Here is a 17,457-nt window from a genome sequence, read left to right on the forward strand (position 1 = left end):
AAGTAGTTGGATTCAAGCAGGTGGCAGGAACAGGCTTCTCATGATCTGAAAAATTTCTGAATTCGAAACTTTCATTTTTAATGGAAAAAGTGAAATGTCACTCTAGGGAACTTGGATTCAGATCCTTGCTATGCCTGCTGTGGAGAAGGCAGTTAAACCAAGGACTCGCATCCCTGCAGGCTTTTAACTGTTCTTCAGTTGGGGACCAGGCAATCTTTGTGGTCAGAAAATATTCCTGAAGATCCTTCCTGTAAAAACGTCAGTGAAGTCAATGTTTATATATCATTAAATAAATTAATTTTGGATGGTGCTAAGATGTTCCCTCCAAAAGCTCCCAAACAAATCTAATGTGAATTTTCAAGCTACAATTCTTAGAGGTGATAGTGGATTTGGGTAGCATGGAGTAAGATACACTTTGTCTTCCAGCACCAATCTGTTTCACTAGAACCACGAGTAGAATTTAGGCCCTTTGCTGGAACTCAGCGTAAAGACTTTTTTTTTTTTTTTTACATCAGTGCAGTATTTTAAAAAGTTATGAGAACTGAATGTATGTGTCTAAGAACACAGAGAGCTGAAAATGTGACTTCTTTCATCAAATAATGCAGTTTTTCTTGCTTTCATAGCCTCTTTTGATTTGGTTTTGATGCATTCATAAAGAAAAACAAACAAACTTTGTAAAGATGTGTTTTACAAATTAAAATGGGTATTGATGGAGAAAAAACACGTTCTCGTGGGTTGTGTAAGTATGTCCGACTATTAACAACAAAGTAGCCCCCCTGTGTGAACTTCATTGTAAATCAAATAATATATTAAAGCTGAGAACAGTATTTTGCTTTCAGAGTCTTAGTGCCATGAGTTCTACTTTTCACAAGGATGCAGATGAAAAAGGGATGATCCCTTTAAGAGCTTGATAGGTTAAGTCGGGAAATTCATATCTCGCACACCAGGCAAAAAATATGCTAGCAACTGCTGGGAAAATGACAACTGCAGTGTCTGATCGCTTGTCAAATCAATGAGGCTTTTCTCTCCTTTTGGTGAGAATTTATTTGCAGGGGTTGGTGAGCTGAGAAAATAAGATTCCTGACCTAATGGTCACCCCCATTGGTATCTCATTGTGGAAAATACTCTCTGCTGCAGTCCATTCAAGTGATTGGCAATGACAGCTTGGATGGATATTGTCAGTTGACAGGGCTTTGCACTCTCTCTGTTTTAAAAATGATGCGAAAGATCCCTTCCCCAGTGTGCAGTGCCACAAGTTGAGTTTATGAATGAATGGATGAATGCATGCTTCTCTGCTGTCATCTGCAACAAAAAAAATATTCCGATCCTATCCCTGAAATGATATGCTAAGTAAATTCACACACATGCATTTAACACTCAAATGGTGCCCGAAGGCAAGCTGAGCAAGTCCTTCCAAACACTGTGGCTGTATTTTTTTTTGTAGTCATGAGGAATTTCATGGAAAATGTAAAACTGCCCATTTGATATGGAAAATCTCCATGAAAAATGTGAAATTCCAGTGTTTCCAGCAAGGTTTTGCTGACAGCTCATGCATGGAGAATAGCCTGAAAGACATGCATGCAATTAAGGGATCCATATAGCCGAGCTGGAGAGAACAACACAGGCAGTGGGGGATGTGGCCTTTGCTAGGGCCAGCTGGTGTCTGCTCCTGGACTCTCTGAGGGCACCAGACCATTGAGAGAAGTGGGGCGAAAGGGGAAAAAAGAAAACACAGAAGCTTCAGAGAAAATGAACCAAGTCTATCGGAGAAAATCCTGAAGCTCCTAGGTAACACTTGCCCTCCCCACGCCTCCCCCTGTCTCCGTGCTGTTAGATGCAGTTCAGAGTGTGACAGAAGTTCCTTGTTTGCGCAAACCTGGTAGTAACGATGCAAATATCGAGTCTGCAGAGGTAGTGGGGAGCTCAGCCAGGGAGCCAGGTGCTAGGCTATGAAGATGAGAATGAACGGTTGGGGAGGGAGGGCATTTAAATTTTACTCTGTAATCACGTCAGGCACGTCACCCCACCGCTTGTTAGAGGTGCTAGCAGTTGAGGAGATACTTCTGCGCGGTCTCGCCGTTTCTTTGCTACGTTTCTGAACGGTTTAGCCCTACCAAGAAAGGCTCGACTATTGTATTTATTCTAGAAGAGTGATTTGTGCACATCAGCTCGAAAACCTTCACATATGTTATTGAATGTGGAGGGTAAAACGGAAAACAGAACTGCAAAACATCCCCTGCCTCCCCCTGCCCCCATTTCCATTGCAATAAAACGGTGTAACACCGCAGGCAGCTGATCCCTTGCCTCGCCTGCCGTCATTTATCTGAGAAACTGCAGTCCACTGACATCAGCCTGGTGCTGTGGCACTTTGGCATTTGTCACCTTAGCTACTGATTGAACCAACGTTAGGGGGAAAGAGTTGAACGGTTTGTGAGCTGGGGGTTGCGGGTTCGCAGAAGTGAACGCCGAAGCACAGAGAACTGCCTTGCAGTGTGTTTTGTCCTGAAAACATCCCCCGTAACGTCACTTACTGCCATCGTTCTTATCAGACAGGGCAGGTATTTCCACCTTATTTGATAGGGCGGGTAGGGAGATGCCGACTCTGAGCAGAAGCGTGGTGTAGGCACGTCGAAGCTAGCGGTGATCTGCGCTCTTGGGTGAGTCGTTCCGCGTAGCACCGTGCACCGGACCGCTTGGATCTGAAGCAGCACGGCTGCATTATCCGGGTATACTACCAGAATAACGGATGCTGCTGGATCACCCTTAGCTGGGGCGTCTCTGCTCTGTGCTCTCGGCGCTGTGGAGACCCGCATTAAGTGGTGCACCCGTCAGGCACCGTGTAAAGGAGTGTACAAGCACGTAAAGGAATTGGGAATGAACCAGGAAGCAACTGCCCAGTTCCCAGACATAACGCCCCGACTCATCTTTCTCCTTTGGGGGCTGTTGTGCAGTTTTCTCACAAAGCAGATAGGGCTCATTCTTACTTTTTTGTCTGCGCTGCTTAGGAAATACCTCCTGTATGCAAAGTCTGCGAGAAAAAGTGGGAAAGAGATGGGGTCACAAGGAAGGGGGAAAATGAAGCCTCGGTTGGTGTCGTGTATGAACGAAGAACAGAGGTCCGCTCTGCAGACAGGAGGGATGACTTGGGGAGAGGCTGGCCGTGGAAACGTGATTTCTACGCTGCTTCTGAAGCATATTTACTAAAGGACAGTAAAACCCTGCAGCCCCTGAAATATCATAGCAAAATAGTCTCAGATAGTTGCCCTCTCACAGCTGCACCATCAAAGGAATTACATTTAAATGTTTTGTTTGGACTCTTCCCCCTTCCTCCCCCCGCTTCCCAAATCCCTGAGCACTCACTCCCGCACACACGGAATATATAAACCATACAGCAAGAGTATAAGCGTCCTGTCGCGTGAGCTTTGCAATTGCAAAGAAAGAAGGTAAGAAGCTTTCACTGTACTCCAAGTCACTTTCTTTACAATCTGAACAAAACTGTTTACTCATTGACTTAACCAACTTTTTCCAGAAAGGCTGGGGCATCCTGTGAAGCAGCGGTGCTTTGTTCGTAGAGATCTGTTTGCTTTACCGGGCTGCCCGCAGCACAGGGAAAATGGAAGCAAAGGGGACTCCTTGTTAGAGCCCGTTGGCTAAGATTGCAGTGCAGCGTATATCCTTGTTCTATTTTTTGCAGTGATTTACTTCCACCTCTTCCGTTTTTTAGCTCCGTTGCTGTTTGTGTTCTCTTAAAGAGGGTATCTTGTGTGGCCTGAGAATGACAATCGGCGATGTGAGAATGCAGAGTGCACAAGGGGAGAGCACTTTGCAAGAACAGAAATGACAAGACCTACCAGGTATTTCTAGTAAAGAGAATTATGTGCAATACGTGACAACTATTTAAGGAGAAGATGCTGGTTGCTGGAGAGGTCCAGAAAGTAAAGCCAAACTTGTAGCCCCTTCTCCTTTGCACAGCAGTACCTCAGTTAATGTGTTTGCCCTGTGTTGCTGCTAGTTTGCAAGTGATATTGTGTGGCACGTCTGCTAGGTCAGTATATTGCCTAGCAGGGAGTAGCATGCCTTTATTAATGCCGAATTCCTCACATTTTGGAAGGTGATGATTTTTTTGATCGCCATGGATATGTAGGACTGTGGTTAACTGTAGAATTGGCTCAAATTGTAGGTATTGTCAAGGATTTGAGTGCATTCACACATAAAACCTGTTGAGTAAGGTGGTGGCTTATATATGAGTCAGCTGGGCCATTATCAGGGTTTGGCTGTGGATTAGTGCATCTCATCAGCTGAATGTTTTATATTGATAAACAACTCGGTGCTATTTTGTATTTTTTCTCATTTTGCTTGCAGAAGACAAACTAGCTTCAAAAGGCAAAATTCACTGTGCCTAAAGAAAACAACAGCTCCGTAGTTCCGTAATATTAATATTGCTTAAATACCTGATTTCTCTTCTTCCGTGGGGAGAAGGCAGAATTGTACCAACCAGGGCCAAATAATGAGAACAGGCGTGCTTCCCTTCATCATTTACACATACTGGAATAGCTCCACACAAGACTAGTCTGGAGTAAAGGTTCTTTCACTCTGTAGATAAAAATAATTGTTCTCAGAATAAGTCACTTATATTCTGGGACAGAGCCTAGATTCTTGAATAAAAAAGGCGTTTTTGCTGTTGCTGCAATAGCAACAGCCACAAATAGATCTGTCCAGAACCAGTTGCGCCAGCCAAGCCTTCTTCCCTTGATTAGTGGGCAGAATGTGGGTGAAATGATAAGGAGCGCATGGCAAATTGAAAATAAAGATGATGCATTATTCTATAACTCAGAGGCTTCACTTCCTGCATATGTGCCCTTCGTGCTGTCTTCTTTTCAGGGGAAAAAATATTCTCATTCTCTTAAAATGCTGGTGGTCACTCAACCATGGTGAATGTACCTGAATCTTAAGATTTATGATCACAATCCTGTTATCTGCAGTGTCAGGATGATTATCCCAGCAGTCCTACGGGATCAACCTAAAAATTGCTGGACAAGAAAATTATTTGTCAGGAATTACAGCACGAAGATGATTTGTTCTGAATTTGAAACAGACATAGTTATTTGCAGCTGCTCTGGCTGTCTCCCCCTCATCTTTCCCATGCTGTCCAAACAAGATGAGATACAGGTTCTTGTTTCTTCTGTCAGCATGTGTAGGCTGACTGGAAGAAACTGTTTGTATTCTCACTTATTTTCATTATTTTACAGCTGTGAGTATGCAATAACTGCACCATATGTTAAATACAATTGAAATATGTTTTATCTTCTGTGTCCAACGATTTAATCTTTTCTGTTGGGGTGGTTATATTTAATGGGGCAGACATAAAAAACTGAGAGGTCTCCCGTGTGTAGAAATCTGAAGGAAAGTGTCTCTTCACCATCAAAAGCTCACCATTGCCTGAGTTCTAATCTCTTTAACCAAACGAAAGACAAGCCCAGTGACAACTATGCTACCCGTTTCTTGAAGCCTCTGTCAACTTTCTGCAACACTTTCTGAGCAAATAGAAACTGGTCTTCAGACAAACGGAGTATGAAAAATCATGAAGTTTCCCTGGCAATAGGGAAATCACTTTTGTACTTTTAAAAATAATTTCATTAAGATTCCTTCTCTAAGCACCTTCTGCCCTCAGCTATGCCTAGACCAACCATGCCTCTCATACTAGAACATAACTTCAGCACTTGTACACATTTGACCAGGTAGCTAGTTCAGTAGACTTTGAGGACTGACAGATACTCATATCTAAATGCTTTATAGATAACTTCTCTGATATAAGATCTGCCGCAGTAAATGGAAACCTTCCACTGACTTCAGGTGGCTCCCAGATTAGGTGTTTGGGAAGGCCACAAACACTGCCTGTGACAGAGAAGTAATTCAAGTTGTATTAAATCAGGTTTTCTGCCTCTGTCTGATTTCTCATTCTAGGTTACAGCAGTGTGTTAATTGTGCTGGGCTGCTTTTCTTGTGGATTTGCTGAATATGGTTTCTGGACATAGGGCCTTCACCAGGCACCCGGCTGGTCCATCTGGGTGGTCAGATCTGAATTCTTGCATTTACAATTGTAATTTGTTTGTCTTAGCACCTTCCACGAACAGCTAGGGGCAAGATGGCAGAGTCTGTGAGGCATCTCACAGCAATTATCATAAGACTTTTGGAAAGCTGTGTGAGATCTCTGGGAACTTGCTCCTCCCTCCTTTGCAGTTATATTGTATTGTCAAAGAAATGCAGCAGAGCAGACTCATGTTCTGTTCACGTTGGACAACCACTGAGGACTGTGTTGTGCTGAAGGTCACAGCCACTTGTAAATTGTTTATGTATGTCACAACCCAGCAGAATTGAAAATCCATTAGTTGCTCTTGCATTCTTACAGTCTTTACTGATCCTTCTAATCTGGCTATAATTTACAACCACATCTGTTTTGTGGAGTGGGGTGGAAGAGGCGGGTCAAATTCCACAGCTGAAATAAGGTGTAGGTAATGCCTAACCTTATTTAAGAGTGGAAGAGACCTCAAAAAGATGTTCTTGCCCAAAGTAGGATCAGTTTCACCCATCGCATTGCCAGACCTCTTCCTACCCCCAGATGCATCACTGAGGTTCTGAAACGTCTCCAGGGAATCATTTCCAGTGCTTCAGTATCTTTACTATTAAGAAAACTTTTCCTAAAGATGTTGTTCTTTCTTGTGGTACTTTAAACCAATTACTTCTCCTTCAGTCCACCATGGACGTGGAATATTGGAAAACACTGTAAGCACCTTATCATGTGGGGGTTGTACTGAGACCACCAACTCATCTAACAGATGCACCAAACAGATGACTTTGCACCTTAAGTCTGCAACCTATTTATTAACCTACTTCAGGTGCTTTGCCCCTTGGAATTTCTGTGCAGTAAACATTATACAAGAAAATGTTTTTCTTCTTTTCTTGCCAGAGCCATGGTTTAGGTTCTTGCAAGTGTAGCAGTTCAAGAGTATTAAGGTTAGCAATGCTGCTATGATTTAATGTCCATCTGTGATGTACCAGCCCCTCCTTGGTGCATCTCATCTCCTTTATGGGACAGCTTCCCTCGTCCTGACTGAATGAGAAAGTGTTAAATGGTACTCAAACCAGCCTTGTGCCTGGAGGAATTACATGTGGCCTCTCTTCTCCAGCCTGTGTGAGACATTTTCAAGCTTGGAAGATCTGATGCAGTGTTGTGTGAAGACCAGTGCTGCTTTGTTAATGGCAAGTGATTTGGGGGCTGTCGTGCTAAGATCCTGGCCCTTGTAAAGGGGAAAATACTCAAAAGACAGATGGAGATGAAGTTGTGTATGAGCTGTTCAACAATTCACGGCTGCTGTAAGGGAGGACCTTGTTTTCTCTTACTCTTCCTCCTCTCCTTTTATCTCTAGCCAACCACATGGTCTGGCTACTTATTTTGTACCATCTCTTGTAGTTGTCAGAGCCTTTTGTAAGCCAAATAACTGGTAGATCAGCCAGTTGATTTAGCTCACTGAAGGTCACAAAAAGAGGCAGAGCCAGTGCAAAAATGGAGAAGGACCAGGAGGCTGAGCGAGTGCACTGGAGATGCACCAAGGATCTTCAGGTTGGGTGGAGCTGTGCCCGAAGGCAGAAGTTCTGTTATAGCAAAAGCAAATTTAACAGCTTGTCATGGTGAGGGAAAATCTTGCTCTTCTTCCTTCTACTTCCAGCTGTGCTTTCCCTTCCTCTCCCTTGGGCCAGCTCTGGCACACGTTGAATCAACTTGTTAAGCAAGCAGAAAACCACACGGGGAATAAAAAAAGAGTTTGCATCTCGAAGGGATCTGAATCAACGCAGCAATGGGTCAATGTGAGGGTGGGGTGGGGAGAAAGGGAGAGGTTGTACCCTCAGTCTGCGCGCATTGAAAGTGCTGCAGTATGGACAAACTGCAAGAGTTTATCCCTAGGGTGAGTGGATGAATGAAATTGAGTAACCATCATCACTCTCCTCTGTCTGTAAGGAGCTGGCTAAGAACATGAAGATAGCATGTAGCCAGTATCCCGCCTCTTTTAGATGCTAGAAAAGAAGGTAAGGACAGAAGTACGTTCTGAGATTTCTCTGGTAGGCTCTCCTAGCTTCCAGCTATCTGTGGCTTAAAAGCTTCCTGAGTTAGAGATCATGCTTTTTGTTTCATGGCCCTTGGCATGCCTTCCTCCTGAAAATTTATTTAATTTTGTCTTTGAATCTGTGAAAACTTTGGCATGATAATTTTTGATCCTTGGATGAAAAGAACAATAGTAATATAAAAACAGATCTAGCAGAAAACACCAGGATTTCTCCAGTATGATGAAAAATTCATGCAAAAAACAGTTTCAGATGTTTTTCTGGTATATATATATATAAAATATATATATAAAAAAATACAATATATTATATATACTATATATATAATATATTATATATATATTTCATATATATATATATGAAAACCAAAACAAATGCCAAAATATTCAAATATTGGTAAAGTCTATACACCTTTTGCAAAACCATTCCTCCATTTTTCTCTTCTTCCCCTTAAATAACGATAATCTTGTTATATTTGCACTGCCCCTATACAGCCTAAAGGGTTTCGCCCATATTAACAGTGACTCTGTTTCTCTTCCTGCCCTGAGTACTCACAACGATGGGAATTTAGGAGTTGTGGCTCCTGCTAGAGGTCTACGCACCGTGGTGTGGTGCTGCTCAGAGCGTGTCTCACTGACTTAGCTTTGAAGTGCCAGAACCAGCCGACAGCCACCTACACCCAGACTCCCACTGCTTATCAACGCAGGGGAAAGCCAGCTGATATTATCAACATCAGCAAACATTTTAGCAACTTCCCTAGCCTAGATGGGGCCCCCCGGAGCCAAGACATCTCGGTGTGGCCCGTTCAGCAGGTAGGTGGCTGCCCAGAAGCTTTCACTGGAGGCTTCCACTTTCCTACTTGCACCTTCCTGATGGAAAATCTGTGTTAATCTACGGAATTGCACTGCAGCAATTGGCACCATTTTGCAGGCATCCGGGGCTCTTTTTTTTCTTTTTGCCTTCTCTCTTCAGGAAGAGTGAACACCTGGGTAATAGCCAGGTGAATTTACTAGCTGTGTGACAGCCCTGGTCTTTGGAACATGGGGGAAGCTGGCTTCAGATAAGGAATTTCTGCCTTATTTTCCTTCAATAAAACAGAATAATTTAGGTTGGCAGGGACTTGAAAAAACCATCAGGTCAAACCTCCTCCCCACTCAAAAGACAGATAGCTTCAACGTTAGACCAGGTTGCTCAGGGTCTTGTCCGGTTTAGTTTTGCGTATCTCCACGGATGGAGATACCACCATCTCTCTGTGTTTAACCACTCTCATCATGAAGTATTTTTTCTTAATATCCATTGGAATTTCATTCATGCAGCGTGGATCTGTTGCATCTCATCCTCTCACTAGGCACCTGTGAGAAGAGTCTGGCTTCATGTTCTCCATAATCCTCATTAGATATTGACAAGAGGTGATTTAGTCCTTTCCAATCACTGAAAAGAGGGCAGAGCTGCGAAGCAGAGATGGTCCAGTCCCATCCCTCCCCTCTTTCCTTTTTGGGATGGTTTTCATTGAATAGTGACTTTGCTTGGGACTTTGGGCTGGTGTTCCTTGCACTTATTTCGGGTTTTTTGGCTCCCACCGACATCACAGTTTGTTTCAGGTGAGCTACCCTCTACCTGGCTTCTTATTTAGCCCCCATTACCGTGGTATGGAAACGCTGTTATGGCTTTATTACCACCTGCAGGGGCACTGGCCATGAAGTAAAGACCTGAAACAGAGCCCTTGGGTTGGGTAAGAGGTGTGAGACCTCCACAACGCACGTCAGTGCAAGAGAGAGTCTTCTGGTGCTGGCTGTATGTTGAAGGCTCCTGGCCATTTTTCCAGAGGTTCCAGATCTCCGTCGAATGGCTGAGCTTGAGCCCAGGATCGAGGGCACGGACAGATCAGCTCTGGTGAGCTTTGCTGGGGTTGGGACGAGAAGCTTCTGCTCCCTGCTTGTCTGCTTCCCGTTGTGCGGAAGGTGATGGCACGTCCAGCGAGGGTTGTGCGCCCACTTCCCAACCAACCTGCACAACCTGGTGCCTCAGTCCCTGTCCCGTCCCTGGCAGCTGGCGTGAAGGTGCCGGGCCGTGACCCCAGCGGCCAGGGACGCCTGTTCCCCCCTGCCTGCCCTCTCTAAAGAACCCTCTCTAAAGCATTAAGATGGAGACGGATTGCTTCTCTTCTGCAAGAAAGGAAAGTCTTGCACCAGAGGCAGCTGGGCTGCAGTGGAAGGCATTTGTTTCAAGTCATGACTTGGTCCCTGCAGGCGAATGAGCAGCAGAGCTCTGCTGAGTGAGAACTCTCTGGCGTGATTTGCATCGCTCTTTTCCATATGTTCAGTAAAACCAGAGCAAACCTGTCCATGGGCGCTCCTTGCTTTGGTTTAGTTTCTCACCAGATTAAAGCAAACCGATAGGAGTCTGGTTTTAATACGGTGCAGGAGTGTCCATCCCTCCGCTTGCTCCAGGGCTTGTATTAGTTTAATGAATTGGTTTAAATTAACATCTAGTTGAATGGGTGCAACTCTTTCATGTAGATGAGGCCTGAGGCTACTAGATAAACAAGAGATGAAGTGAGAGGACCTTTAAATTCTTCACAGCCCAACAGAAACCTGTATGAATGAATCGAGATCTATTTTTGTCTTTATTCTCCTACCTTGTCAAAGAAACCATAAAATGGCTGGAACAACTCTTAGCAGAAAGACAGGGCCAGGGAGTGGGTGGAGAAGAATGCCAGGAGGTTACGGGTGCAACTTTTGGAGCTCATACCTGGGAGTGCCTCATCCCAAAGCCGGGGGAGCTGCCAGCAAGCTACACATGTGTAGCACATGAATGGGTGAAAAGAGGAAATACAGGGGAAGGCTGCAGGGCTAAATCCCAATCCCATTTAAAGTTGGTGGCAAAGCTCCACTGACTAAGGTTGGCCCTCAGCCCTGAATTCATTTGTTCCGAGGGTTTGCTTGTGCAATTGTTAAACTGTGCTGATGAGCAATAATTGCTACAGGAAGGGAAAAGTGAGGAGGAGGCAGCGGCGGCAGCACAAGAGCCGTGGAATCCATCCTGACCCTGCCTGGACATTTCGCTGCCTGGTTTCACTCTGTGCATTGCTGGAGGGGAGCATCCTCCTTGTGCCAATGCCACATCAAAGTGCAGTGTGTGGTGCAAGATTTCAGCATCCCAGGGTAGCAGAGAGTAACAGCCTGGGCTGCCTGTGAAATGAGCTGCGATATAGGACTGCAGCCGGACAAAGGCTCACGTTTCTTTTGAAGATGTTTGGGGAAACGTAAAATCTAATCAGTCATATGGAATGATTCAGGAAACTCTTACTGTACAGAGAAAATGCATGTGACAGTCATACACGAGTTCTACATACCAGTGCTTCCCCAAGAAGGGGGTTAATATCAGCCCCAATTACAGATGGGGAAGCTGAAGCACAAAAGAGAAACGAGTCACTCAATGTAACACAGCAGGTTAGAGGTATGGCAGGGACTGCTTCCCCTGTTGCACTTCTGCGTTGTACTTTATAAGACAAAAATGACCTTCTGCTTTAGGCAGTAAATATCTAACTAATACAGATGCTTCTTTTTAATACCACAATATAAATAAAAAAGAATTTTAACTTGCACCACAGACCAAGTTGTTTTTTTTTTTCTCTCCCAGGTGTAAACAATGTGGTTCTGGGGTGGCTGGAGCACTGGTTTTTTTTTTCCTTGCTGTTCAGGTTGCAATGGGGCACTTATAATGACTCTTCCTAATACATCTGCTTTCATTAATCCAATCATCTGGGAAGCATTTCAGATAACATTTCTTTTAAAGATAGTTGAAGAAACTGAAGATGAAGCATCAGTTGTCCATAGCCCTGTTAAATAATATCAGGATATAAGGGGGTTTTTTTTAGACGTCTCTTGAGCCCTAGCCAGTACTGCAACTGAAACTCTTCTTATAAAAAGGAAATCAAGCAAGGCTGGTTATGAACACTCTGGGCAGGTTAATACTGTCTCATTTTGCTGCTCTCGGTGGCTCATATCCTTAATTTAAAGGAGATATAAATCTCATGTTTGTAAATGAACAAACATCTCCTGTGGTTGTGTTACGCTGATCCTCCTTGGTTTCTCTCCTCTTGTTCTGAAGCACCTAATGCTTGCAGCTATTAGGGAATGATCCACAAGACAAATTCAGCATGGCTCTTCAGTCTGCAAGTCAACATCCATGCCAAGGCATGGCAATGTCCATGGCAATTGAACCAACTATCTGATGGGTCCACAGACAGGAGATCCTATCTCACACACTTACCTTCTCCAGCCTTATGAGCTGCTCTCCTTTCAATCTCTTGGGCCTGCCTTGTGTGCTCTCCCCAGTGTAAGTCACAGTGATGCCTCATCCATCACTGCTGACTGTGTTTTCAAGGCTGTTTCCCAAAGTTTCTAACTACATCACTTGCTCTTTGCCCCAGGTGAAGGATGTGGGTGTAGTAGGAGCCCAGCTGTCATCATCATGGGTCAGCTCTAGCCTGGTAGTCAGTGATATTTCTCCTGGATGAGATGATGAGATTGTCCTATGTCACCTCTAACTCCACCAGCGAGCTGGGTTTCCCTGCTGAGGATCCTTCGCCATCTCTAGCTGTGGTGGGCCAGTGGCATAACCTCCAAGGCCTGGCGGGTAGCGGACAACAGCAGCTGTTTTCCACTTTCAAACCTCCATCCCATATGTGGAAGAGCTGGCGAGCTCCCATCTTTTATGAATGCCTGAGACTGCATAACTTCTAATCTTGGATATCTGGTGTATTTTCTTCTGCATATCTTCCTGTCCTCCCTCCAGCCAGCCAGACTTAACATCTGGAGTTGGGTTGGGAAGATTACCAACATGCAAAGGCTTAAGATTGCTCTAAGCCAGACAAGTAAGCAGGCTGTCCCTTACTGGTGCTTTCTGTTTTCTCCAAAAAATATCCCATTTAGTGTTTGTTGCAAATAGTAGCTAGCTAGTTTTGGTCTCTGCTGTGATTCCTTGACCAGCCTTTATTTCCAAACTGGAATGAAAATATCAACATTGCTTTAATTTGCACCAATAATCTTAGCAGCAAAAAGATTGGGCAGAACTTCTGCAATTGTTAGTTCCAAGTGTGTTTTCAGACTTCTGGTTCTTCAGAGTAAATGCCCAGAACAAGTTTTTCTCATGTTCTCTCTCACTCTCCTTTCAAGCATTGAAAACATAATTAATATATTACTAATAAAATAAAAAATGTAATTAAACACTAATTCCTATAACCTTCTGGTTTGCTCAGAAGAGATCTGTCCACTAAAGCAAATGTACCTTCATAATATGTATGACACAGCTTGGCAATTAATACTAAACAGCTATACAGAAGTGTACCAGAGTTTAAAAATGTAAGTTTTTATTTATGAAGTACTTAAAATCTTTACAGTCTGTTATTTACTTTTTTTGCTTATTGCAGAGTTATACACAGAATAAACATCTGCTAGATCAAGACATTAAGAGGAACATTGAGTGAGGGTTCAACACTGCACCTATGAGTCTCTAGATCAAGTAAGTCCAGCCCAGATGATTGAAGTCCTACTAGCCACTTTAAAATATCAAATACCATCACCCCTCATTATTACAGAAGGGATCACACATCACCTCACAGAGCTGGGACCTGTCATTTTTGCCTACTTCCAATAAAGCTTAGTGATTTCAGTCTGGTTGGTGAGGAGGCGAAGTGCGCCAGACAAAAAGCCCAGCACTAAGTAGTGCCAGTTCGACCCTTAGGGCTGGCTGCCTTGAGAAAGGGTATGAGAAGATGGAAACTGAGTTAGATTCCTACTGCCATAACAACGTACGACTGCATGGGCTATCTGCTCTACTCTAATGGGGGGTAACTGTCCTGTAACACTTCAGACTCTCAGGCTTGGTGTTTCATAGCTTCCATCAATGAGGCTGCTGTAGTTGGTTTATTTTTTGGCAGTATTAAGGATGTAGAGGAGTGGAAAAAAGATCTGTTAATGATATTTCTCAGTAAAATGAAAGGGCAGGGCAGCAGGGTTATTTGTGAGGGTAGAAAAATGAGACTGAAAGGGCTTCCAACAGCCATGGAGAGTGGGCCAAGGAGGAAGGTGACAGTCATTTGGAAAACTGCAAGCTGGAGAAACAGCTTCTGGCTGTCCTTGCAGGGGCTGCCAGCCTTTTAAGAAACGGGAAAACAGTGTCTGTTCCCCTTTTACCAAACACTTCAGCTTCTCTGGAAAGAGAATTGTGATTTATAAATATCCAGGAAAAGACCAAGAAGCCCACCCTCTCCTGGCTGTCTAGCCTGGTGACTCCAGCAGAGGACAGCCACCCCATCGTACCTCAGCAGCACACAGTGCCTTCCAAGTACCCCTTCCCTCTGTCACTAGCAGACCTGCTAGGGCAGGTCAATGGTGCTGTGGTCTTCTCTGGGCCCACATGGTGGCCTAAGACACCATACTTTGAGGTTCAAAGAGTCCAAAGCAATGCAACGGCTGTGCTGTATCCCATCAAGATGGTGTTTTCATAGCATGAAACTGAGGGTGTGTAGGTTTGGTGAGCCCTGGTGTGCAGCATGAGGAGGGGCCAGACATCCTTGAGGATGTAAAGCCTGCTGAGATAATGCTGGAGGACCATGGAAGGAGCCAGAGCTGGCTCTGGAGTGTCCGTACTGCCTTTTAGGAATGCCTGCTATCCCCCAAGCCATGCCAGGCATTCCCTGGGAAAGAACTTACGGGCACAGGCCACAGCTATACGACAAAAGGCTTGCCGATTTAGCAGGGTGCACAATTAATAGTCCAGAGCTTGAGTTTGATTCAGCTCTGGAATTAAACACACCTGATATATCTTCAGTATATATATCTTTACATCAGTCAGGCAGACTTTGGGTCCCTCCACATGTTCATGTGGTCTGATGCACCAGTTATTTTCTGTGTTGTGGCTTTGGGTTGTTTTCATCACATGTAGTATTTTTGTTAGTGGCATAGACTGACCCAGAGCGTGTAGTGAAACTGCTCGTCTCAGGTATTATGGCATTTCTGTGGTCAGCTTGTGTTGAAAGAGAGGTTTGATGGAGGGGGATTTTTTTCAGGGTTGCTAATTATCTCCATCTGATCTAAAAATTGCTGGAGTCATGGAGAATGGTGGTTCTGAGGACTGGGTCTGAAGAAATTATTGTTAAGGTTTTTGCTGTGCAAGGGAAGAAAAAGGGAGGGGATGGGAAAAGTGAGATAAGGTTTGTCATTTAAACCTAAACACAGAATAGCCTCACCTTATATCTTTAAATCTGCATCAATTATAATGCCTTGTTCACTTGCAAATTTCACTTTAAGATAAAGAATCATGCCTGGTTTATTTGCCATTCCTACAGCCAAAGACAAGCTTCACTTACTCCCCTTTTATTTTCAATGACTAAGACTGAAAGAGCTAAATTACATTTCCTCCCCCCCTGTGGAAACCTGATGAACCAGTGTGAACCTGCACCTGAGAACCCCCGGGAACGCTGAGGATTTGGCCACACAGATCGGACAGTTGGATGCTTAATTGCGTTCTGGGCACAAAGCCTGCTTGAATGTGCGTCTTTTATTAAGTGCGTGGGAGGCCAGCACAAAAATTAGACCCCATTAAGGTGCCAGAAGGAGGAGAGTGGTGCAAAGGCTTTGCAGTGCCTGTCTCCACCAGGCTGGAGAGCGTCAAGCTGCCCATGTCAGAAGCCCTTTGAAAAAGGTACCCTGAGCATCAACCTGGAACTCATAAGCAAGATGCAAAGATTTGCTGGGGGTGCTGGTAGAGACCTGAGTGAATAGTTATTTAAGGAGCTGACGAACAAGGTCAGTGCCAGCAGCAAAAGCAGAACCGAAGCTAAGGAAAAGAGAACCCGAGAGGACGTGAGGGGACCAGCGGAGCATGGGCAGCACAGCAGGGAGATAGTTTGATAAAAGGGTTCAGATAGAGATGGGGGGGTGATGGAAACAGGATTTCGGTCAAGACAGGGAAGTGGTGAAGAAGAAGGACCAACTGGTGTAATGAGATGAGTCCAGGAAGTGAGAATTTCATTAGATAAAAGGGTCATGATTTTTTTCAGTTTGTTAAAAGATTAAATTACCACTGTGGCATTCACTCCAGATCTGTGTTTGAACTTTCCCAGGCTTTGCAAAGTAGATGATTTGGAGCCTTTTTCTGGATGGGGGCCTCTTTACTATTCTATGCACCTTTGCATGAATTGCTATGGATGATGAAATCATCCTTGTAGAGGGAGTAAGATCTGGGCCTCCCTTGGACGTAAAGTAGCCACTTATGTTTTCCCCCCTCCTATCATCTTGGCCATTTAGTGAAGACACATGGTAGTGCTGGCACACAAACACTTGCAGCTTGCATCGCTCATGAAAAAGCATAATGCATCATAAACACACCATTTTAATATTTTGAGTATCAAGAGCTTTTCAATCACCTCCTCATCGTATTTTGTAGTTGCAACCCAAGTGAAGCACAATCAGCCGGTATAGTTTGCGTCCAATATATCTTATGGTGTTCACTTAGGATTTGTAACTCGGGTCTGTCCTCGGACTCTAAATCAGAACATGAGTGAAATGCACTGAATGATCCCATTAATATAAATAGCACTAAAGTTAAAAGCAGGGCTGCGTGAAAGGACTTTTGATACACTGGCTACTGTCGCCCTCGAGTCAGCAGGTGGCATTATAGAACAATCAGAAATCACCAAACCTTCGCCGCTTCCCGCTCGCAGCCCCAGACCTGAGCCTACAGGGGAATGAGCATGAAACCCGCCTGTTCAAAACACATGAAAACGCACAATGAGCAGTTGCCAATTAGGGCCGGGGCTATTGTCTGCTAAAGGTCAAGTGTTGGCCTTGCTGAAATCTTTCAACACCGGCTCCAGTGAGATTGGAATTTAATATATTTTATACAGCTGAAAAGTTGCTTGGTCCTACGCAGGGCATAACCAGCCTTTCCTCTCCTTTTCCCTTGTATTCCCCAGGCCGGCAATATGTGCTGGGAAACCTTGGGGAGGGAGGAACCTGGCTTTTTAATCTGCTGCCACCTCCCTCCCTGTAGGTATTGTGGAAGAATTGAGTTGTTGGCAGGGCAGTAGAAAAGGAGGTGGTTTGGCAACGTGGGCAAGGGGAGGGTGTTTGGGACTGGGTTTGTTTTACTGTCTCCCAAGAGATTTTCTTCATAACTCTGGTGGTACATGTTTTTACAGCTTACTACTTTTAGTATCTGTCACTTGAAAAGAATAGATGGTCTAGATACAGGGGAAAAAACATGTGCAAGCAGCAACATGTAACCAACAAAAAGAAAACTTTCCCATGAAATACCCTAATGATACAG

Source organism: Haliaeetus albicilla, chromosome 1, assembly GCF_947461875.1.
Source record: "Haliaeetus albicilla chromosome 1, bHalAlb1.1, whole genome shotgun sequence".
NCBI classification, from domain to species: domain Eukaryota; kingdom Metazoa; phylum Chordata; class Aves; order Accipitriformes; family Accipitridae; genus Haliaeetus; species Haliaeetus albicilla.